Source organism: Chroicocephalus ridibundus, chromosome 14 (assembly GCF_963924245.1).
Source record: "Chroicocephalus ridibundus chromosome 14, bChrRid1.1, whole genome shotgun sequence".
NCBI lineage: Eukaryota > Metazoa > Chordata > Aves > Charadriiformes > Laridae > Chroicocephalus > Chroicocephalus ridibundus.
This window is the reverse complement of record NC_086297.1, coordinates 13,427,857-13,450,524: the sequence shown is the minus strand read 5'-3', so window position 1 is coordinate 13,450,524 and position 22,668 is coordinate 13,427,857. Positions and strand designations below refer to the sequence as shown.

Below are 22,668 nucleotides of genomic sequence, written 5' to 3'. Positions count from 1 at the left end.
GGCCCCATCGCCCTCTCCATCCCTCCCTTCCCCGCTCCTGACCTACGGCCGCTACCGCATCCGCTCCTGGGGCAGCTGGGAGGCTCCACCAGCCCCTCATGGGCCTCATCTCCCACCCCAAATCCCCTCGGCTCGCCCAAGGGCTAAAGCCAGCACTGGTGGGGAACAGACAGGGGCCTCATCCTGCACAGCGCTGAGACGCTGGCGGCCGTGCTTTGCCCCCCAACTATCCCCCGTGGGCAGAAATAAACCCGGGGTCAAGTTAAGAGCACAGCAGGGGTCAAGGTCCTGGTCCCCAGGGACCCTCCCCTGGGGCTCACCCCACCACCCCCCTCTCGTGGGCCATGGCTCTCTCCCAGGAGCTGCTCGAGGAGATCCACACCATGAAGGTGGCGCAGTCCCGCATGGCAGAGGACATCCGCAGGATGCAGGAGGCGCTTGGCTTGGTGAGCTGCCGCTGGTGCCCCGGGAGGGAGCTGGGCCCTTGCCCCCTCCCTGCCCCTCTCCCTGTTGCCACCCCAAAGTGGGAAGGGTGTCCCAAGGGGGGAGCAGGGGAGCTCAGCCCACCCTCCTGCAGCCCCCCACCCTCTGCCCCCCACCACTGCCCCGGCGAGGGCACAAATGGACGCCGCTGCCTGCAAGTCGGGCTGCGGGTAGAGGGAACTGCGGGCATCAGCCAAAGGGATGCTGGGGCACTTCTGAACTAACAGGCAGAAAAAAAGAAACGTGGGAGCTGGGAAGGAGGGGGATAAGGCTCTGCCCTGGGCAAGCCAGCCACAGACCCCAGGCTGCCTGCCCGCTCTCCCTTTGTCCTGTGCCCAAATGCTCCTTTTAAATCCCGCTCCCACATCCAGACGGGTGCCCCTCCCCTCGCCCCGCTCCAGAGGAAACTCCAGGATGCTGCTGGCCGCCTGCCGGGCCCCTGGGACCAGACAGTGCTGGAGCGTGATGGGCTACGGCCACAATCCCGCCTGGATCCTGCACTGGGACAGGGGGCAGCTGCATCCCCAGCTCCCTCGCGGAGACCAGTCCTCCTGTGTCGGGCCATGGTCCACGGCTTGGCGGTGCTGGGCACTGATGTCCCTGTGGGTCCGTTCCCCCCAGCCCCGTGTCCGGCCTGACCCCTTGATCCCTTCCTTCCCCAGCAAAGGCTGAAGGAAAGGCAGAGCCTCTGCCCGGCCCCGGAGGAGGTGAGCAGCATGGTGGGCTGGGAGGTGCTGGGGGATGGATGGCCTGGTGGGCAGCATATTGGGAGAGGGGGGAGAAGGAGGAGGAGGAGGCCGAGGAGCCTGAGCTCTGTCGGCGCTGAGTGCTGGGGCATCCCGGCTGCGGGAGCGGGACCCAGTGGGACCGCAGCCCCCAGTGCCTCCAGCCACTGCACGCCCCGGGGCTCTGCGGAGCTTTGCTCAGCCCTTCTCTTCCCTGCGCATCCCGCCGGGAGGCAGGACCTGGCACAGGCAGCGCCACGGCAGCTCCTCGGCTGCCCCGACAGACAGACCTCCTGCGCTGCCTGTGGCAGGGACGTCTCACAGCAGCCCCTCCGGGGGACAAGTGAGCACCTGAACCCGGGGCATACAAAGGACCCCGGTGCTGGGACGACACGGGGGGCCGTGCCCTGACTCCGCCAACACCCCCGTTCCCAGACCAGGCAGCTGGAGGATACACGTGGAAAGCCCAGGGTGGATGGAGCCAACTGGAAATTGCATGGAAGCGCCCAGATGGGGTAAGGGGACGGGAGGGGGTTTCCTACCCCAGGGGGGCTGCAGGGGAGCCCACGGGGGCTTGGAGCACCCTGGTCTGGGGGGTGACGAACACCCCCGAGCAGCCCAATGGAGGATAAACCTCCCTGTTCCCCCATCTCCCTGGCCAGGTCCACGCTGCAAAAAATGAAGCAGGAGCTGATGGAGATGAAGGACCTGGGCCTGCAGGAGATAGAGCGGGAACTAAAGGAGCTGGGAGAGCATCAGCAGAGGACTGAGGCCAGGCTGAAGCTCCTGGCGATGCAGACGGACGAGCAGCTGAAGGCACAGGTGAGGTAGCGCTCCCTTCACCCGCCACCTCAGGGGGGGTGGTTCTGGCGAGGTTCCCAGCCACCTCCCTGGGCTGGCTGGGGCCATCGAGCCTCCAGGGCACCTGGGCTCCTTGGCTGCATCCATCCCAGCTCACAGCCCATCCCTTCTCCCCTTCCTGCAGAAACACAAGCTGAGGGCGATACAGCACATGGGGCAGGAGGAGGCAGAGGCGCAGGCAGCACGCAACGTCTCCAGCACGGACACCGGAGTGAAGGTGGGGCAGCTTCTCCAGCGCCATGAGAAGCTCCAGGAAATGGTGAACACCTTCATGTCCTGGCAGGCGGTGGGCAAGGTGGTGAGGCAAACCACCGCTGCAAGGGTGCAGTCAGGGTCCCCTCGACCCCAGACCACCACCCTGGGGACAGAGCCACAGTCCCTGGGCACCCAGACCATGATCTGGGGACAAAGCCATGGTTCCTGGCACCCCCGACTACCACCCTTAGGACACAGCCAGGGAACCCTGGGAACCTAGAACACCACCCCAAGGGTTCAGCCATGCTCCCCTCGACCCCAGACCACCACCCTGCGGCCACAGCCAGGGGCAAGGTGGTGAAGCAGCTGCCGAGGAGGAGCCACGTAGGGAGAGGCCGGTGTGGGGGGCTTGGCAGGGGGCTGCTAGGAACCCCGTGGCTGGTTGTGCTTCGCTGTAACGTGGGGGAGCCCCTCACCGCCCCCCAGACTGGCTTGTACAAGTCAGCAGCATGGAAGGAAATTACAGTCTGGTGTAAATGTCCTGCTGGCACTGATAGCCCATGGCCACCAGCCAAGTAACCTGGGTCTGTCCCCACGGGGCAGCCACTCCCCCCTTGCATGGCACTGCCTCCTCATCTTCCTCCCTGAAGCAGGATGAAGAACTGCTGAAGAGCACCCAGGCCACCACGCTGCAGGTACAAGGGGACTGTGAGAAACTCAGCTCCGTCGTGGGGGACGTCCTGGCTGACAGTCACCAGGAGCACAAAGATACCGAGGTAGGTGGCTGAAAGCCCCGTGGGGTCAGAGCATCCTCCAGGCAGAGCCCAGGCTGGGCACCACAAGGCGTTTGTCCCCCTGCCAACCTGCTCGCAGCCCTGCACAGCTTCCAAATGCCTTTCCTGGGGGAGTTTGAGAAGCCGAGGAGGCCAGTGTTCTGGGCTGGCTGGGAGGCAGCTCTGACCCTGCCGTGGCATCATGGGGTGCTGTCTGCATGGGAAGGCTCCGTTCCAGGCCCTGGAGAGGCTGGAGAAGGAGAAAGCGGACAAGGAGGACTCGGTGCTGGGAGTTGCTGTGCTACACCCTTGAGGGGCCACAGCACCAGCCAAGGGGGTCCCAGGCAGGGTGACAAACACCCCTGGTCCCTTGGGTGCTCGGTGACAGAACCAGCCAAGGGGAGGGAGGATTTCCAGGATTTCCCTTGCCAGGTCCTGCTCTTTCCCCCCAGGTCCCTTTGCCTGCTGGGACCAAGCCCATGGGGGTGACGGGGCGAGCAGGGCCATGTAGCTGCTTCTCCCTCTCCTCCCGACACGACCTGGCCCTGCCCATCGTACCGCCGTCCTTTCCCCACCGCTCTCCTGCCTTTCCCTCTTGCTAGAAAGCAGAGACAGCCCTGGCCACCAATGTCAACTTCACCGAGTTTAACACAAGCATGAAGCGGCTGAATGACGCGATTGAGGAGCTGCTGAGCCAGGTTATAGGCCAGGAGAAGGTCCAGCAACAGTTCAGTGAAGAGACGGCCTCCAAGGTGAGGGTTGGCTTGTCCCCACCACACAAAACTGGCACCATCGGGCCTTGGGGGCCTATGGCGGCCTGCCTGCAAGGGCCCTCCCCTCCCAGCTGTCCCCCCCGGGGACAATGATGTCCCATCGCGGGGCGGCTGGCTGAGGGTGTGCACCCATCCACAGCTGGACCGCCTGGAGCTGGGGGCTTTCCGTCAGCAGCTGGAGGAGCACGGCAAGAGGATCGTGGGGCAGCTCCAGGAGAAGGCGCCGCAGCCAGGGGCTGAGGATGCCGCTGGGATTAAGGAGTGAGTGCGATGGGGTCAGTGGTGGCTGCAGGCACAACGCTCGCCCCGGTCCCTCTGGCTCCCCGACTGGTGCCCACGTGGTCCCTGGCACGGGAACAATTTCCCAGCGATCCGTGGGCATGCTGACACAGTAGCTGCTGAGCCATGTCCACAGCCTGTCCTGGGACCGGCCCCCCAGCATGCGGCTGCTTGGCCCCGAGTAGGACCCGGCACCGTGGGTGGGACGGGGGAGACGGGTGCTGGCACGGGGGTGCGGGTGTCTGCCTAGGGGGTGCGACCCTGCCAAGCCCCGTCGCAGCCTTGCCCGGCAGCAGGGACCCAGGGAGCCCTCCCCAGGGGGAAGAGCGGGGATGGAGGTGCCATGGGGTACAAGCCTGTGAATTTGAGGACGCTGCCCCGAGCAGGGTGGGGGCGGAGGCTTCCAGGGGGGCTTGGGCAGGGCAGGGGAGCACAGATGTGCTGCGCAGGGGCAGCTGTGCTTGCCCCCGCTCTGTGGGGTTTTACAGCCTGCCCACACTGCCCCACCTGGCCCAGGTCTCTGTCTCAAGGGTGCTGAAGCCACATGTGACGAGTTCTGTCGGGTCTCAGCCTGAACTTGGGCTTGGGGAGCTGTGGGGAAAGAGCAGATCCAGGATGGCTGGACGGGTGGAGGGTCTCCTGCCGCAGTGGGAGGGGAGACGGAAGGGACAGATACCACCGGGGAGCACCCCCTGGCCCCCTCCCTGCCGTAGCAGGCTGGAGCACGGGCTGCCACAGTACTGGGCACTGAGCATCCCTGTGCCCCGTCCAACAGGGCGCCAGCGGCCGAGGGCAGGGACCCCACCGTGCCACGCAGCTGCGGGGGCTCGCACAAGGACACCACCCCACTGCAGCACATGCACTGCCTCCAGCCCCCCACAGCCTTCCAGCCCCTCCTGCTCCCCGGCAAGGTAGGAATAACGATGGTAAGGATGCAAAAGGGGCGACTGAGGCTGGGAGGGAGATGCTGAGCATCTCGGGGAGCCGTGCCTCAGTTTCCCCAGATGCGGAGTTCGGCCCCGGGGCTCAGCCAGCCCGCTCTCTCCTTCCAGCACAACGTGAGGGATCTGCTGGGGAAGGACGGCCACACCTGCAGGGACCGGCTGGACGAGCAGCTGCCTGCTGAGCAGGGGCCCCACGGGACGGACCCAGCACCCAGGCAGCCAGCCAGGAACAGCTGGTGCTATGAACGGGATTTTTCATTTTTTTTTTAAGTTCATGAATCTTAATACAATAATTAAATTAATAATACTTCTTTAATTAATAAAAAACCTTGTAACTGTTTTTTACTGGGGTCTTGGGTGGGTTGTTTTTTTTCTTGTTTTAAGCAAGGTTGATTTGAAAACTAAACCCCCCCAGCTCCACTCTTTCCCAGGGAAGGGCCAGGAACGGTGCTCACAGGCTGGGGGGGGCATCATGTTGACAAATCACAGCCCCCACTTCTGCTTCCCCCCTGCCCGGCAGAGGTGCAGAGGGAGGGAGGACGGGGTGAGGGGGTGTTCAGGGGGGTCTGTGCAAGAAGCCGTGCTGAATTTCGGAAGCCAGAGGAGAGGCTTCTACTTAAATATAACAACAAGACCCAGACAATGATTCCCGTGTGTTTCTGGGGGACTCCCCGCTCCCAACACACTGGCCCAGACCCCCCGATTCTCCCCCCTCACCAACCCAGCTTTGTCTCTGGCCGTCCATGGTGGCCCGGGCCTTTGTGGGGGGGGTGGGGGCAGGTGGGGGGCACGGGGGCCAGGTGGGCTGGCGGCCATGGGGCGAGGATGTCCAGAGGGGCTGCAGCTGCCCGTGGGGAGCAGGCCATGGAGGGGCTGGGGCTGTTCATGCTCTGCAGGCTCTTCGAGGTCCACAGCTTGGAGAACGTGTCCAGAGCACCCGGGAAGTTGGGCAGTGTGGCCGGCGTGTTGCTGGGGGTTGCAGCACCTCCATCTGCCGGGGAGAGGAGAGGGTGGGCATCAGGTGGGTCGCGGATGCTTCTGGGGTCCCAAGCCACCTGCAAGAGCTGGACCAGTCACCGGGGATCCCAACTGCGTCCCACACCTGCACCCCCTGGCCCCACTGGATGCTCGGAGCCCAGCTGTGGCTGTTGCTCCAGTGCCTGAAAACAGATTTCCCGTATCTCTTAGAAGAGCAACTCTCTGCTCCCTTTCCTGCTTCCCCACCCGCCTCCTTTCCTGGGAACTCTCTTGGAGTGCCTCACCGAAGGAGGGAGATGGCAGTGCCCTCTCCGTGGAATGGTCGGGCTTGGAGGGCTGTAAGGGAAAAGAAGTTCTTGCTGATTCTTTTCCTACATACTTGTCTGACGGATCACTCGGATTCAGAGATTTTCCCAGTGTTTGAATCCTTCCTAGGCTTGTCTGGCAGCTCGTGTTTATTTGCGTTTCTTTTTCCCTGCTTCTGTGGCTCTTTGCTTTGGAGCAAGATGCTAGAAACCAAAGGGAGTTGGTGCTGTCACCAGCAGTCTTTGATGTCTAAGGGAGAAGGTAAAATCTGTCTTGCACTTCGATTCCTCAAAAAAAAAATATTGGTGGTGGTTCCCAGCGGGGCCTGGTCTCCTGCGGGACGTGTCACCGGAGCGGGCTGAGTGACCGGGACAGCCCTGCGAGGGAGCTGCCTCTGCCCGGGCTCGGGCTGCGCTGGCTGCGGCCACAGATCAGCCTGCGCCAGCTGCGCCTCAGGGATGGAGGTGGAAAAGGCAGCCGGGACCCTCGGCCTCTCCCATGCCTGTGGATAACCCCATCCCAAGGACCGGCCGGGAGCGGGGCATCGCCCAGCAACGGGGGACGCTGCATTGTCCCTTGTCACCCGTCCCACCGCTGTGACCACTCTGCTGCTAGGAGGCAACAGAGGAGGAGGAGGAGGAGGAGAAGCACGAGGACAAGGAGGACGCGCACAGGGAGGAGGACGAGGACGAGGGGAGGAGGAGGAAGCCTTTGACTGCCCATCCCTCCCACCCATCCCAGTCTCCCCCAGGCAGAAAGGGCCCCCTGGGCAGCTCTTTCTCCCACTCCCCCAGGAGCTCAGGTCCCGCTCAGGTCCCTCTGTCGCTTCAGGCACGGCAGCAGCCATGGCCCAGCTCAGCCTGGCCCAGCTGCTGGATGTCGCCATCGGGACGACCAAGGTCAGGGCCATCGACTTCGTGGCCCTGCGCAGACTGCTGCTGGCCATGCTCTGGCACCTGGGCCTGCAGGACCTCCCTGTGGAGGATCTGTTCAGGCTGGTGGCAAATAAAGCAGTATTTCCTCTCTAAACTACTTTTGATTTCGAGAGCTTTTATTTCAGGTAACAGCACCATCACACCCAGGGACCCTCACTCCACACTCCTGCTAGCTAATTTACATCATTGGCATTGTTATTTCCAACATCAAAACGGGCTCTGCAGAAACTAAAATGCTTTAACTGACTCTTTTGAGAGCACTTGACATATTTTCCCCAAAAAAGTGGTTAGAAAGTACACAGAATTACAGAATGTGTTGGGTAGGAAGGGACCTCTCAAGGCCATCTAGTCCAACCCCCCTGCAGTCAGCAGGGACATCTTCAACTAGATCACGTAGCTCAGAGCCTCATGCAGCCTGGCCTTGAATGTCTCCAGGGATGGGGCCTCCATCACCTCTCTGGGCAACCTGGGCCAGGGTCTCCCCACCCACCTCCAAGGGGGAAGAGGGTCTTTGCTCAGGAGGTAGCGGGGCTCATTGACAGAGCTTTAAACAAGGCTTGAAGGGAGAGGGGGACAATATCGGGCTGTCCCTGTGGGATGAGATGCCAAGGTTGGAGGGACGGGGTGCCAGCGAGGGCCTGTTGCTCTGAGACGCGCTGGTGACGCTGCCTCACACTTGAAGTCTTGGAGGGATGAGCTGGGGGCTCCTGAGGTCACAGGAGCCAGGAGGGAAACACCGGTGCAATACCCCAAAGGAATCAAGGGGTGTTCCTGGAAGAAGGTGGTATTTGAAAAGTCATGGCATCAGGTGAAGTTCCCGGGCACTGGAAAAAGGGAAACATTGCACCCATTTGTAAAAAGGATGGAAAGGAGGGTACGGACCTGTCGGCGTCACCTCTGTGGCTGGGAAGGTCATGGGGCAGATCCTCCTAAAAGCCACGCTAAGGCCCATGGAGGACAAGGAGGTGATTTGAGACATGGCTTCACCCTGTGCTTTTTCCACATCAGACTCCAAAGGAGGAGGACACGACACTTTTTCTCCTAAAATCACAGACCGAATGGGTAGGAATGAATCCCCGTGGGTGGATTTGCTCTTAGTTGCATCCAGGATATTTTCAGTTACTTTCTGGCACGCCGTGAAAGAGCAGTGGAAAGAGAAAAACCAAAGGGAAAAAAAAATACTCCAGGTAGCCCATGTGACATGCAAAGTGATAATTTAATTTCTAGCCAGGCTTCTATCAGGAAGTGGAAGTTTGATCATGTACTATTTATAAGATATAGAGAAAACTGATAACTCTGGCTACGGATGTCGTGGGGTGGGCTGAGCCCAGCCTAGATGGGACCCAGCAGCCGCGCGGTGCTGGGAAAGGTCTTGCGCATCGCCATGCACTTCTCCTCGTCAATGAACAGGGAGTTGGCTTTGACGGCCAGGTCGTGCTGCAGGACGGCCTTGGCACGAACCAGCATTTGCAAGGTGTCCTGGCTGTCTCTCAGCTGCTGCTGAAGAGTCTGCACCGTCTCATGGATGTCACGGACCTCGTTGACAAGGCTGGAAAACAGCAAGGAGCCCTCATTAGAAGTCCCGTCACGCGGGTGGTTTCTAGCATGGCGCTGCTGATGGGCCCCTGGGGCATGGGTTTTCCCCCTTCAGTGCGCTCAGTGAACATCTGCTCGAAGGCTTCGGCAACGCGCAGCCACGTCTGCCAGAGCAGGTGGTGCCACCAAGCAGAGGGACAAGCAGCTGTGGTTTCCCGTTCCTGTTTGGTTTTGTGGGTTTCTTGGCTCCCCCTCCTGGATTTCCCCGGGCAAGGGTCCTCCCCACAGCCACGGGTGCACACGCAGCGAAAGAGGACAGCTGGGAGAGGCTAAAAGCGAAGGTGAAACAAGTGGAGGATGGAACAAAGGATGGCGTGAGAGATGCTGAACCGGCTCTGGGGCTGGGTTTAAATTGCTTTGAAAAGGCTTCCCAGGGAGCCTCACCCAGCGGGCTCCCAGGAGGAGGTGTGAAGTTCAGGGTGCCTGATCCTCCCCAGCCCCTCGGGGTGCAATGCCAAAGAGCTCCCTCTGTCCTTGACAGGATTTCCAGTGTCCCCAGGGGAGGTGAGCACAGCCCTCACTGCTTCTCCGTGTGGTGCACAGAATCCCAGGCTGGCGGGGGTTGGCAGGGACCTCTGGAGATCACCCAGTCCAACCCCCTGCCAGAGCAGGGTCACCCACAGCAGGTGGCACAGGAACGCCTCCAGGCGGGTTTGGGATGTCTCCAGAGACGGAGACTCCACCACCTCTCGGGGCAGCCTGGGCCAGGGCTCTGCCACCCTCACAGCAAAGAAGTTCCTCCTCGTGTTTAGGTGGAACTCCCTATGGTCAAGTTTGTGCCCGTTACCCCTTGTCCTGTCCCCGGGCACCACTGAAAAGAGCCTGGCCCCATCCTTCTGACACCCCCCCTTTCACTATTGATAAGCGTTGAGAAGGTGCCCCCTCAGGCGTCTTTCTTCCAGCCTGAAGAGACCCAAATCCCTCAGCCTTTCTTCACAAGAGAGGTGTTCCAGTCCCCTCATCCTCTTGGTAGCCCTTTGCTGTCCCCTCTCCAGCAGTTCCCTGTCCTTCTGGAACCGGGGAGCCCAGCACTGGACACAGCACCTTGCACAGCAGCTGCACCCTTGCGGTTACCCCAAAGGAAGGACCTAAGAGCTCTCAGCATGAGCCTGTTGGAGAGTAAAGGGCTTGTCCTTCAAACCTGAGCCCATCCAGCCGCCGGGAAGCAGGCAGGAGAGAAGACGGGGTTGACGCAAGTAGGAAAAATCCAGCCCCTCATGGGGTGGCATCAGGCCGCCCCCGGCCATGGGGTACAGCCTCCGTTGTGGGCGCAGAGCTCTCCCAGCACCCAAAGGCTGGGATACCCGCTCATTGCTTTTGATTATGTCGGTGCACTTCTGGAAGGACTCTTTAGGAAAAAAAAGCAACCCCCCATGATTAATTTTGTCATCCAGCGATGCTCCCGAGTGCTACCACCCGTGAGCCCTCGAGGTCCCCGCCGGCCCCGCGCTCCTGCCTTACCGCAGCTGGGCAGTGTCCCGGCACAGCTCCATGTTTGGCCTCCGAGTGCGCTCGTCCAGCCGGGTCTGAGCCACCTTTAATGGAGGCCCCTGGTCCCTAATGGCCTTTTGGATGGCTTCTATATTCCTCTCCGTCTGGACTATTTCCTGCAGTGTCTGGCGTAAGAAAGAAACACATGCATAAATTTAAAAAATATATTCTCCAGCGGCAACGTGATTTCCCTTTTCTGCCATCCATCTGCAGAAAAAAACCAAGTTCAATCAGCAGACCCCGGGCTCAGACTGCTCTCACTCTGCCATAGATGGAGGCACAGATCCAGCAGCCAGTTCTCTGCAGGGAAAAGCCTCTCTTTGCTCTTGCTGTCCCATCAGAGGAGGTTTTGGAGCAGTGATGGATCTACTGAATTACCCGCTCCCCAGAATTACTGCTTGCAGGAACTGATCGTCCATCACTAGCAACTAACAGAGGGCAGGTTTTTGGTGGATGCTGCTCGCTGAAGGATGTGGCACCAGCCCGCGATGCTGCAAGCCCAGTTTCTGCTCGGTTAATCTGTGCCGAGCACTTTTCAGGCAGCTTTCCATGAGAGCCAGTGGTGCGAGCCTGCTGCCCATGGCTGATCTCCACTTCATCTGCTTGGCGGAGCAAACACACCGATACCTGTGCAGCAACCACAGAGTGCTGAGACCGAAAACACGTCCTTGGAGGAGCAGCAAAGCTGCAAACCCCACAGCAGACACCCCAGCAGAGTCCCAGTAAAGCCCTTCTGCAGGGCAGCCAGCGCCTCTGAAGTAACTAGCGCTGATGCAAGTAGCGCTGGCATTTTCTGCTGGAAATCCCTGTGCTAGCAGGCTGTCAGCTGGGATGAGCAACGGGCAGTATCCCTTGGGATGAAATTACACTGCCAACTCATCCTGCTCCAAGAAGAAAGTCCCCAAGAAAGCTGGGCAGGGGCTGTTTGCAAGGGCATGTAGCGAGAGGATGAGGGGCAATGGTTTGAACTAGAGCAGGGCGGGTTTAGATGAGACATTAGGCAGAAGTTCTTTGCACTGATGGTGGTGAGACACTGGCCCAGGTTGCCCAGAGAGGTGGGGGAGGCCCCATCCCTGGAGACATTCAAGGCCAGGCTGCATGAGGCTCTGAGCAACCTGATCCAGTTGAAGATGTCCCTGCTGACTGCAGGGGGTTGGAATAGGTGGTCTTGAGAGGTCCCTTCACACCCAACACATCCTATGACTCTATGATTCTAAATGATGCTATAACCAGGTTCTTGTGGTGACCGTTCCTCTGCTGGGGCCAGGTCTGCGTGGAGGGTCGCGCTTTGGAGGTGTCACTGGGAAGTGACAGTGTCACACCAAAAGGGAGGGGTTCAGGCTACCTTGGCCAGGTGGGTCTGAATCTTTCACTTGGCCCAGGACTGCGGCACCGAGATCCTGGCGGGGAAAAGGAGAGGCCCCCGGTAAGCTGGATGTGGGCAGGCATGGACCCTGCCAGGGAGCAGCGTGGATTCACTATAGATTAAATCTACACTTTTAATTGGACTGTATGTCATAGTTTAACCCCAGCCAGCAGCCAGGACCACGCGTGCGCTGGTGCAGTTCTCCCCCTTCCCCCCAGAAGGGATAAGAGGGAGAAAAGGAGGGGAAAGGGAAAGGGAAAAACTCGTGGGTGGAGATAAGGACAGTTTAATAGAACAGTAACAGAAACGAATAATAATAATAATAATAATAATAATAATAATAATAATAATAATAATAATAATAATGAGAGAAGTCACTCTCACCACCCAGTGAACTGGCACCTTCCCGAGCCCTGACCGCATATTCCCACCCCGCACCAACCCCCATTTATATCCTGAGCATGGCATCTATGGTACGGAATATTCCGTTGGCCTTTCCCTTGTTCTGCCTATGCTCCTCCTCACTTCTATGGGAAGCTGAAAAGAGTCCTTGAAAAGTAGAAACATCGCCTAGCATCATCTAAGACACATCTTTGAAAATATGCATAAACTTAGTGAGCTGTTTCAGCAGAGGTGCTGCGCTGAATTAATTGGCAGGCTGATCTCTCAACCCCTGGTAGAATGTTTAATGGGGTGGGACTGGCTTTCACCCTCTGGATGTTTGGCATCCAACTGTCAGCAGAGGGTTGTGCTCCCTTTCCGGGGAGCGGAGAGAAATGACCGCTCTGAGGGAGGTGTCTCCAGGCGGGATGGATCTGGGTTGGGGACAAGCAGCTCCCTGCCAGGGAGAGGCACCGCGTATCCCGGGGACAGCTTGCTGCTGGGGACCGCCAGCGTGCACTCACGTGGCATCGACCTGCTCCACCCCTCGGTAGTAACTCATGCCGTGGGAGGTGTTCATCAGGTGGTGGCACCTGTCGTCGATCCAGTGGGCCACCTGCTTGTTGGCCATATCCTTCTCCAGGTTGTGCTGGGCCGCCCGGTTGGACCTTCAACATGCAAACAGCAGCCATCGGTGGGGATGTACGGGTGGAATGGCTTCCTCCCCGTTCCACTCCCCACAGCAGCTCCCGGCCCCCCGCGCAGCTCTGTCCTCCCACGAGCATCACCGCCCGCATGCCATGGAGCCTCCATGGGCTTTACGCCTGCGGGGTGTGGGGATAGATGGGCTTCTTCTCGGGGTTCACATCTGCTGGGGTTCTGCTGGGCTTCTGCTGTGACCACAAATGCACATCAGCCCTATGACATGAGAGAAGGAGCTCCTCCTTACGTGATCTGGGCTTTGGCCTTGTCTTCGGTGTAAATGCCCAGGCTGAATTTCTGAGACACATTCAGCTCCACCGGAGGAAGTGTGTTGCTCTCAGCTCACTTGACTTCAGCACAAAGCCATTGCCTTTGTGAAGCTCCGGCTGCTGGAGGCAGGTGATCAGTGCTCCAAATCCCATAACTTTGAAATCCGGTAAAAATAGCTTCAACGCATGATCTGAGTTGCCCAACTTACTGTTACGAGCTGTTCCTCCACGTTGTCGTGGACCAGGTCGATGCCCATCCTCTTCTCCCGGTGAAGTAAGCACTCCTGAGCGACCTGTTGGGGACACGCCATCACCGCTGGCTGCAGGGGCAGGGCTCTCTATGGGGACCGTCCCCATCTCCAGTAATGTGAGAAAAGAAATTCTAGGTGGGCACGGAGATGACAAGAGGGGGAAAAAAGTGGCCCGGGGCAGCTGGTTTAGCTGACAAGGAGCAGGCGAGCTGCAACATCAGCATTAAACCATCATGAGGGAGCAGACGTGTCCCTGGTGCAGCCACAGCTGAAATGGGGGATCTGTGTCAGCCTTGACGCCCACCTCGCCAGAGCCTCGTGGTAAGACACGGGCTTTTGTCTCCCAAACCGGGATTTTGGATGTACCACTTCTAAAAATATTGAGTTAAGCAAACGCAGCTCTGAGGTGCTCAGCCTGTGCTGATAGGGGATCCAGCAGATGGCAAGGGGGGTTTGTTTACTACAAACTTAACTAATGGCCTCTTAATAAAAGCTTTCTAGACATTCCGGAGCTGCAGTGAAACTTAATGAGACGTTTGAAGGGCTGCAGATGTTTCAGCAGTAGGCTACAGCTTGCAGCGCGCCGGGACGGGTGCTTACCCGGAGAGGGGCGTCCGCCTCGGCCAAGGCTCTCTCCAGCCTGGTCTTCACCTCTGTGAGCGCGTTGGTCTCCCCGATCACCTCATCTAGCTCGTGGCAGAGCTCCGATTTCCAAAACGCGATGTCATTGGCGCGCACTCCCAGGTTTTTGGTGCTTTCTGCTTGCGTTTTCTTGGTCTGCTGGTATTTGTGGTCAATGATGCGGGAGGTATCGGCTCTCAGGCGCTCCACGTTCTTCTGGGAGGTCTCCGACTCCCTGTAATTGGTCACGTTGGACTTGTACCAGTCTTCAGGGGTGTAGCGGGTGAAGACGGTGGTTCTGGTGGAAACAGATGGAAGCTTCTCGCCGGCGGTTATCCCCTGGGAACTCTTGGAAAAGGCAGCCAAAGTTGGTTTGCTGGCAGCCGTTTTGTAGTAGGTGCTGGGCATCCAGGGGAGGCTGTAGCTCTGAGGCAAGGGGCGGTAAGGAAATCGGTTCTTATAGCTTGACGCCATGGTGTGGATGGCAGGGAGAAACCTGGTGGGTATGGCTCTGGGATGGGCGAACTTTGCTGGTAAGGGAGAGCCGACAGACTCCATGCTCCACCGCTGCTATTCGTGTGTCCCGTCCGTGTCCTGCACAGAGGAGGAGAGAGAGGACAACCTCAGCAACCTCCTGCACTTGCCTTACTTCTTACAGCAACACCCGCAACTGCAAACACAAACAGCGACGCACAGAGCGCCCTCACAGCGCCTGAACAGGCCTAAACCCCTTGAAAACAAATCCCTCCTGACAGCATCCCAAACATTTGTATATAAAAGCGTTTGACTTGGTTGTTAGTATCTAGCATCAGGTCTTGGAATGCGGAGAAAAACAAATCACGGCCGTAAGGAGAATGACAGATACCGTGCCTTCCTTTTCCTTAAATCTGTCAATCCAGTCAAACTGGAGTTGCTCCTTCTCTGCTGTTCCTTTGTTTCTTTTGGCTGGCGTATCTGCTGATCTTCTGATACTCCAGAGGTCATTTTCTCTGTAAAAGTTCCATTCCCAGCCCCGAGAGCTGCGTCCCTTTTGGACACACATCTGCTACCGGCCCAGCGCCGTTTGTGGGTGGGTGAGGGACTCCATCCTCACCCCCTCTATCTTCCCTTGCCTTAAATGCTGGAGTGAGGAGCCTGCAGGGGAGCTGAGCTTTGCAGGACTATATCCAAATTTGACCCCCCCACACCCCTATTTCAGCCTCAAAAGAGGGGCCGCCTCTTGCCTTGCAAAGGAGGAAAGGTGTCGATGGCTCACCTGGTGTAAGATCAGTGTGCGTGGGAAGGAGATGGCCCACAGTCTTTTCAGAGCGCTTGGGAAACACCAGCCTTGCAGTAGCCCTAGGAGGAATGGCCACACATGAAGATTTTGCTACCAAGAATTGCATATTGTCCTCTCCAGCTTGAGGCTGTCAATCGATGGTTATCAGCAAGATAAGGCAGGGGGCCACCAAACACACCTCATCTGAGGACAAACACTCCGGAGGGGTACGTGGTGCTCGGTACGAAGCTCTTGTGAGGTTACAAGTGTCACCCACGGGCAGGAATAAGTCCCTCAATACGGCTGTTGTAGCCAGCCTGACGTGTCCTTCCCCTAACACCGTCCCGTCCCCACTGCTCCCAGCCTGGCTCGGAGCCCCAGGGGAAGATGAGGACACAGGTGTGCTACAGCAAGATCCCTGATGGGAGTGGCTGTGCGACAGGCAGCGGGAAACTCACACCCTCAAATTTAGCAGAAAAAGAAGCTTTCGCAAACACGACCCTCCGAGGCAGTTTGGCAGAACCGAGGACGAAATGTCTGCGCTCAGGTCCAACAGAAACCACCGTGTGTGCCGCTTCCCACAAACCGCACCCTTCAGCACTTTTCTCCCGCCTAGGGATAAATGACGGCGCTTTCCCTAGCTCCGTGCCGCTTTATACCTGAGAAACAGCCTTGGGAGGGTGGGAGGCAGCTTCCCTGGCTCCCACCCCCACAAAAAAACTCTGCCCTTTCAGACACTGACAGACACACGTTTAGGAAAGGGAGGGAAAACCCCTTGGGAACGGCCCAGGGCTACTTTTCCCTGCATTTCCAGCTGAAATAAATGCCCCTGCATCCCCCTTGGGATAAGCCATCCCAGGGCGACACTTTGTGCCAACCCTGAACACAGACACAACGATAGGAGCCCCCGACTACCTCATCCGGGTACATTTAGAGGACAGAAGAGATATGGAGGGGGATTAGGAGAATGACCTGTTTTTTTCCCTCCCAGTTCAGGGACATACTCACCCTGCAGAGGCTTGGGGGTGTGCGGGGGGGGGCTGCTACTCAGTGCTGTGCTGTCAGGTTGGGTGGCAGCACTGCCAGACACTGCAGCATCCCCAGTGCCCTCTGTGTCACAGAACCAGGGCAGCGTTGCCGCTGGCGCAGGGTGCTCAGTAACCGGGTTCTACGCGGGCAACTCCCTGCAGCCGCTCTGGCAACCCGATGCAGCTGTTGGGCAATGCATTGCTGTGGATGGGCAACCCGGGGCCAGCCCTGGGCAAGAAAATACCCTCACATGGCATCCTAGATCCTGCCCTGGACAACCTACTGCCCTCCATGGGCAGGTTTTGCAGCCCCTGGGCAACCAGGTGCAGCTTTTGGGCAACTGTTGAGTGGCTTAGTCATATAATTTTGTTTTCCGTAGTCCTGCAAGGAGCAGGGAGATGGACTCGATGATCCTCATGGGTCTTTCTCGACTTGAGACGTTCTATGATCCTATGAACTCACGGTCCTCAGTGGGCAACCCAGTGCCACCCCTGGGCAAGTCAGTGCAGACTGCGTGCATCCTAGTGCCTTTGCTGGGCAACTTGATCCCTTGCCTGGACAACCCCCAGCACCGTCAATGGGCAACCCAAATCTAGCTTGCTGACTGATGTTGATAGCATTCGGCATGCTACGTTGCAAAATCGAGCGGCTGTTGATTTTTTGCTGTTAGCTCAGGGTCATGGATGTGAAGGTTTTGAAGGTATGTGTTGTATGAACCCTTCCGACCACTCATCATCCATTCATAAGCAGTTACGGGAGCTGAAGGATAACATGTCCAAATTAAAAGTGGTCAAAAACGGTTTTGATAATTGGTTAAGCTCGTGGGGTATAACGGGATGGTTATCAGATTTACTAAAGCAAGGGCTCATGCTATTGTTGGTTATATTATTATTGATTATGGCAGCCTCGTGTGTTCTCCGCAAAGTGACTGACATGATAGAAAATGCCATGCATAAGGTCTGGCTGGCCCAAGAAGAAAAAGGGGGTATTGTAGGAATGTATCTGAGAGAAAACGGCCATGTGAGCCAGCCTCCCTGCTGTGAGAGATTAGATTAAGGGCAAAACAGGTGGTAGAAGATGGAATGAGTACATGGGAAAAACGGGAACTGAGAAGGTAGAAAACATGTTGTGCTAATGACTAAGCAATTTACTATGCGAATTCTTGTAACCAATCTGATGTGTGAACGAACTGCGTGCACAGCGCGTGGACAGTGTAACTCGCTGATCAGAAATAAGCGAGTCGCGTGTATGGCTACAACACAGGGTATAAAAGATGATGATCGGTGCTTAATTTACGGCTTCTGTTGATTCACACTGGATCGTCTGGAGTCCAGTTATTTCTCCTCAACAGGGTGCGGGAGGAGAAACCATGCTCTCTGCTAAGACACTAGGGGAACCCACTAGCAGGGTTTGACCAGCCACATTTTAACCAAAAGAGGCAGAAAATGCCAGCGACGACACTGTGAGCACCCGGAGATCTGCGGAAAGGTCTGAAAGTCCGTTCAGTGCCTGGCCAGATGAGAGAGAGCTTCACCTGGAGCTGCTTCTGGACTTTCTCATGGGATCTTTTGAGAGAGGTCCCAGCCCTAGCTCTGTCCCAGCATCAGTGACACCTCCAGCACCTGAGCTGATCCCATCCCTGCTACGAGTCCCTCTTCACCAGCAGCAGCCGAGGGAGCACAGCCGCCAGCATGGCCACCGTCAAGATGAGCTGGACGGCAAGGGCGATGGGTGACTGGCAGCATTTCACCCCCAGGGCCGAGCTGGATGACACCGAGCTTCGTGATTCCGTTCTGCTTCTCCTCCCCAGGGAGCTGCAGTCCACACCCACCAGTGGCATCCCATGGTCACTGATGACAAAGATGTGGGCTTCCCGCGCCAGCTCTCCTGGGACCCCCTGCGAGTCCATGGGGCTGTTCCCCGTGCTGCAGCACCGGTCGAAGCTCTGCACCAGCATCACAAAATGGCTGGGCACCACCAAGGTGTTGCTGGCCTCCAATTTGGTCAGATGGGACAAGGAGGAAGGGGACAGAGGCATCTCCAGGGCCCGGAGGTTGGTGCCTGCCTTGGGCGGCCATAGAGCCGCCTTCTTGCTGAGGAAATCATGTAGCGGCAGATGGGGCAGATGATGCTGCTCTGGACCTGGCCGTCAAGCTTGGCGGAGAGCAAGCACTTCACCAGGCAGTCGTGGCAGAAGGTGTGCCCGCAGCTGAGCTGGCGGTGCATGGCCTCCAGCGGGTGGAACTTCTCGTAGCACATGGGGCACTCGGCCGGGGGTCCCTCCTTGCTGGACGAGGCCTCAGACATCCCTGCTCTGTCGGACACAGGCGCTCCCCAGCTGCGAGGAAGAGGCACAATGGGTTAATAAGGTTGAAATGATAAGCATGATCCATCTCTTCATCTCTCCTCCTCCTCCTCCCTGCTCTCTTGCTTTTGCCCTCTTGCCCCTAACAGATGCAGTTGACAGCTACTAGGCATCCTCTCAACAAGACAGGGCATTTTCAGGAGCATTACGCCTCTCAGTGTGGCCCTTGGGGCAAGAGAGAGATGACGGGAGGACCCCAACTCCAGAGCCAGCGGGGGCAACAATCCCCAGCTGCAAAATCACATGCACGAGCCCCTGGATGGACGTGCTCAGCACGTGGTACAGATAAAGCAGGTTCAGCTTGTGTCACGAGTGCCTCCGTGCACTGCTGCCAGCTCCAGGTGCACGGGAGGTGGGAACTCCCATCCCACAAAGAAACCTGCCATGGAAAGGGAGATGCTCCCATCCCAGGGGACACAGAGGGGCCAGCGGGAGCAGGGGGAGGCCAGGGCAGTGGGACAGGTGGGAGCACAGGACCCCCCGGGGATGGAGAGGGGGCGTGCTGGACCCGGGGCAGGCAGCGAGCACCCACGCCAGGCTCCTTCCAGGCTGCTGGAGGATGTCCCAGGCTGGTGGCCAGGCCACAGCCATCTCCAGGCTGTGCTCCTCACGCCGGAGCATGGTGTGGTCAGCAAGCCCCGGAGCCCGGCGTCTCCTCTTAGTCAGAGCAGGGAGGGCAGAGCCCAGCCATCCCGCCTGGCCCCTGCCCCAGCCTGGGGCGCCAGGGGGAGCGCGGGGCCGCTGGCATCCCCAGACCCGCGTCTGGGCTGGGTCTGAAGCTCTGCCGTGCGTCTCCCAGGGCAGGGAGCATTCATGCGGCGGCTCAAGGAAGGGAGAGGGGAGCGGGAAGAAGGGAGAGAGGAGAGGGGAAAAGGGAGAAGGGAGCGGGAGATGGGTGAAGGGCGGAGGAAGAGAGGAGAGGGGAAAGGGGAGAGGAGAGAGGGGAGAGGGGAGGAGGGATGCTCAGCTCAGCTCAGCTCCTTTCTCTTAAAACTGGAGCTTCATAAAACCTGCAGGTTTTTCCAGACCTTGCAGCATTGTCAGACCCGACCCAACCTGCACCCCTTTTCTCACGCATGACTGTGCCCATGGGCATCCTCACAGCTGTCTCTGGAGGTTTTGCCATCCCCTCCTTGGCTGACCTCCTCTTCCTTGGGAGCCATCCCCTGCGCCAGGACGGTCACAAGAACACAACAAACCATCCCCTCCCAATCAAAGAGAAGAAAGATGCAGGCTCCTGCTCTGCTTTAAGAGGGATCAGGGACCTGGTCCCCCAAAGTGCTGCAGAAGGAGACCCTGACCCTGTGCACCAGCTCCTCTGTGCCCCCAAAGCCCCCTTACCTGCTGCAGGGCACCAGGGCAGGAGCCCCTCCATGCACTCCACTGCTGTCCCCAGAAGCGGGGCTGGCCGTGCCCCGGCACCGAGCATCAGCTGGGGAGGGGACTGGGACACCTACTAACACGGAGGTGTTGGCTGCGCGTGTCATGCGGGCGCGTTGCGCAGAAGCTGGAGCAGGGACAGGGCCATCTCCCGGGGACTGAATGCGGAGGAACTCGTTCCCCGTTTTAAAGGCCTGATATTTGCCTGGTTGGCCAGGGAGGGGGCGAGGAGCCAGTGTCAGGCGTCGGAGGGCAGGGACAGGCAGCACGGTCCTGCCTGCTTTCCCTCATGTGATGGGCACCTGTAGTCGGGCTCATCCCTGAGCTCAAACCCCAATGAAACAGTCGCTAAAGGGGATGTCGGGAGCCCAAATTCCCTCTGTTGCTGCAGAGCAGGGTGACCGGCAGCACCCTGCACCAGGGCTGGGCTCCTGCCAAACAATTCTTGCCTCCAGCCGCCACAGCTCCCTGTTCCTCGCCCTGGCCACATCTTCATCCCTACGCCCCCTCCCCTCCTCATCCCCCAAACACTCCTCACTCCAGCCCTGCGCTCCCCGCCCTACACCATCAGACGCTCACCCAAGCACCGGTGTGGCAGCACACAGCCCAGCAAACACACTCCAGCAGGCTCGAGGGCCACTGCTGCCTTGAACCTGCCCTGGAGGGGGTTTCCAGCATCTTTGGGAACTGCAGTCCAGGCAGCGGCAGGAGCCCTGTGGGCTCAGGGCAGGCAGAAGGCCCGAGCTTGGCCATCTCAGCAGCCGCAGGTGGCTCATGAGTCACTGTTTGGCCAGGTGCCGGCTGGAAACACACATGGAGAAGGTTCCCTGTGGCCTTACATGTGTCCCAGGGTGCTGCCCATCCCTCCCTCGACCCCCAGGCGAGAAGCTGAGAGGTGTCTCCCCTGCAAAGCCTTGAAAAAACTGCCACGGGGTGGGTCACTCCTCCCACAGTCTCGACTCTTTCCAGCCACCCCTGCCACCCCTCAGCCCGGCCAGTGGCCACGGGGCTGCCAGCCCACACTCAGGCTTGCTGAGCGGCTCCACAGGGATGTGAGGATGAGATTCCCAGAGCAGGCACAGTGACCCCAAGGCGCCCCGCCTGCACGCCTTCCCCAGCTCTGGCTGTGGCAGTGCAGCCACGGGACCTGGATTTGAACCATCAAGGGGCCCCAATGGCCTGGAGGGCCTGGAGTCTCCACCATGGAAAGCCTTCCGGAGAACCCTGACATAGCGGGGAGTCTTGCCTTGGGGCAGAGAGATGCTCCGCACAAGCATTCCCAGCCCTGTGGTCCTCCAGCCCCAAGAAGATGCCCAGGGCTCTGCAGGATCCGTGGGGCAGGCAGAAGAGGAGATGCACCTCTGGCACCCAAACCCCAGTGAGATGGGCCCTGGAGTTCCTCTATGGGCAGGAGGGGTGGTTTCGTGCGGCTGGCTGTCGCGGCAGGGCTGCAGGCGTGGGCAGCAGTATCAGTCGCTCGTGGGTGCAGCGGTTGCAGCAGTTACAACATGGGGCTGGTTTCTGGAAGGAGCAGGGGAGGTGCAGCCCCGCCGAGCCGTCCCGTGCACTGGGGCAGCTGCCAAAAGAGAGCACCCATGGTGGGAGACATGCCCCGGGGGGGATGTCTCAAGCCGTGAAGCCCTGTCCCTCGCTGGAAGGAGACCCGGAGTATGTCAACACCTTCCACACCCCCCGCTTAAGATCAGGGACCAAGCCACTCCACTCGTTATCCCAGTTTTCTTGGGATGGTCCAGAAATTGAGGCTGAAACCTCTCCAGACAGATCGTGCCGGGGCTGAGGTTGCACAGTCACCCCTGGGGTAGGCATCCCCATCCCCCTCCCTGGGCCCTCCTTGAAGCTGCTGGAGGTGCCAGGGTTGCACCCACCGACATCTCCATTGCTGAATGAGTGATCTGGGCCAGCGAGAGCAGATTTGGGGCAGCCGAGCATCTCCCCAGCTTCAGTTTGCTCTCTGCCAGCACCAAGGCGGGGTGGAAATTCCTGTTTCCCATACTTTGAATGCTCCCCGCCGTCGGAAACCATGAGCTATGAACTATGAATGACAGGATTGAGTCTGCTGGTGCTTGAGGGAGAAGAAACCAGTTTCAGGAGCAAAGCAAGTCCCTATACGCTGCCTGTGTGTTTTTCTCCGGCTTTAAGCAATGCAGCTCACGGCCAGTGTTTCAGCCCCCTCAAACCCAGTGCAGGGTCAAGGTCTCCAGGATCCTTTTATCCAAGCAAGAAGGCAGCATCAGGCTCAGCTTCTCTCCAGGGACCACAGCTGAGACCTTCTCTGCTCTGGGGTTGGTGGCTTCCAGGGAACAAGGGACATTCTGACCCAGAAGAGGACACGGCCCTCCCTACAGGCGGGGGTGGCCGGGGGTCCCTTCACTAAAACTGCGATGGCTTTTGGGCAGAGCTCTGCAGCCTTTTGCAAGGACAAGAGGATGCTGCAGACAGCCCTTGTCTTCCACAGCATCACCCCAACTTCCCACTGTCACCGACCAGGTGGGGAGGAGGGAAAATAATATTAGATATAGTTACGTGAAAGTGCTTATTTTCAAAGCACATTTAAAGCCAGAAGATCGAACTATATGTGAGCCTGGTACCAGGCAAATATTCACTATAGGTCTCGATATTTCCATAACAAATCCATGCTGCACTTCTCCAAATCATAAGAGATGAAGCAGGGACATTTCCAATGAGC

The 22,668-nt window shown here is 58.6% G+C and overlaps 1 pseudogene; it reads right to left on the bottom strand.

Annotated features, from left to right (window-relative positions):
• Positions 1–17,858: 17,858 nt before the first annotated feature.
• Positions 17,859–18,523, bottom strand: LOC134523153 (RING finger protein 222-like; annotated as a pseudogene).
• Between the last annotated feature and the right edge of the window lie 4,145 nt (positions 18,524–22,668).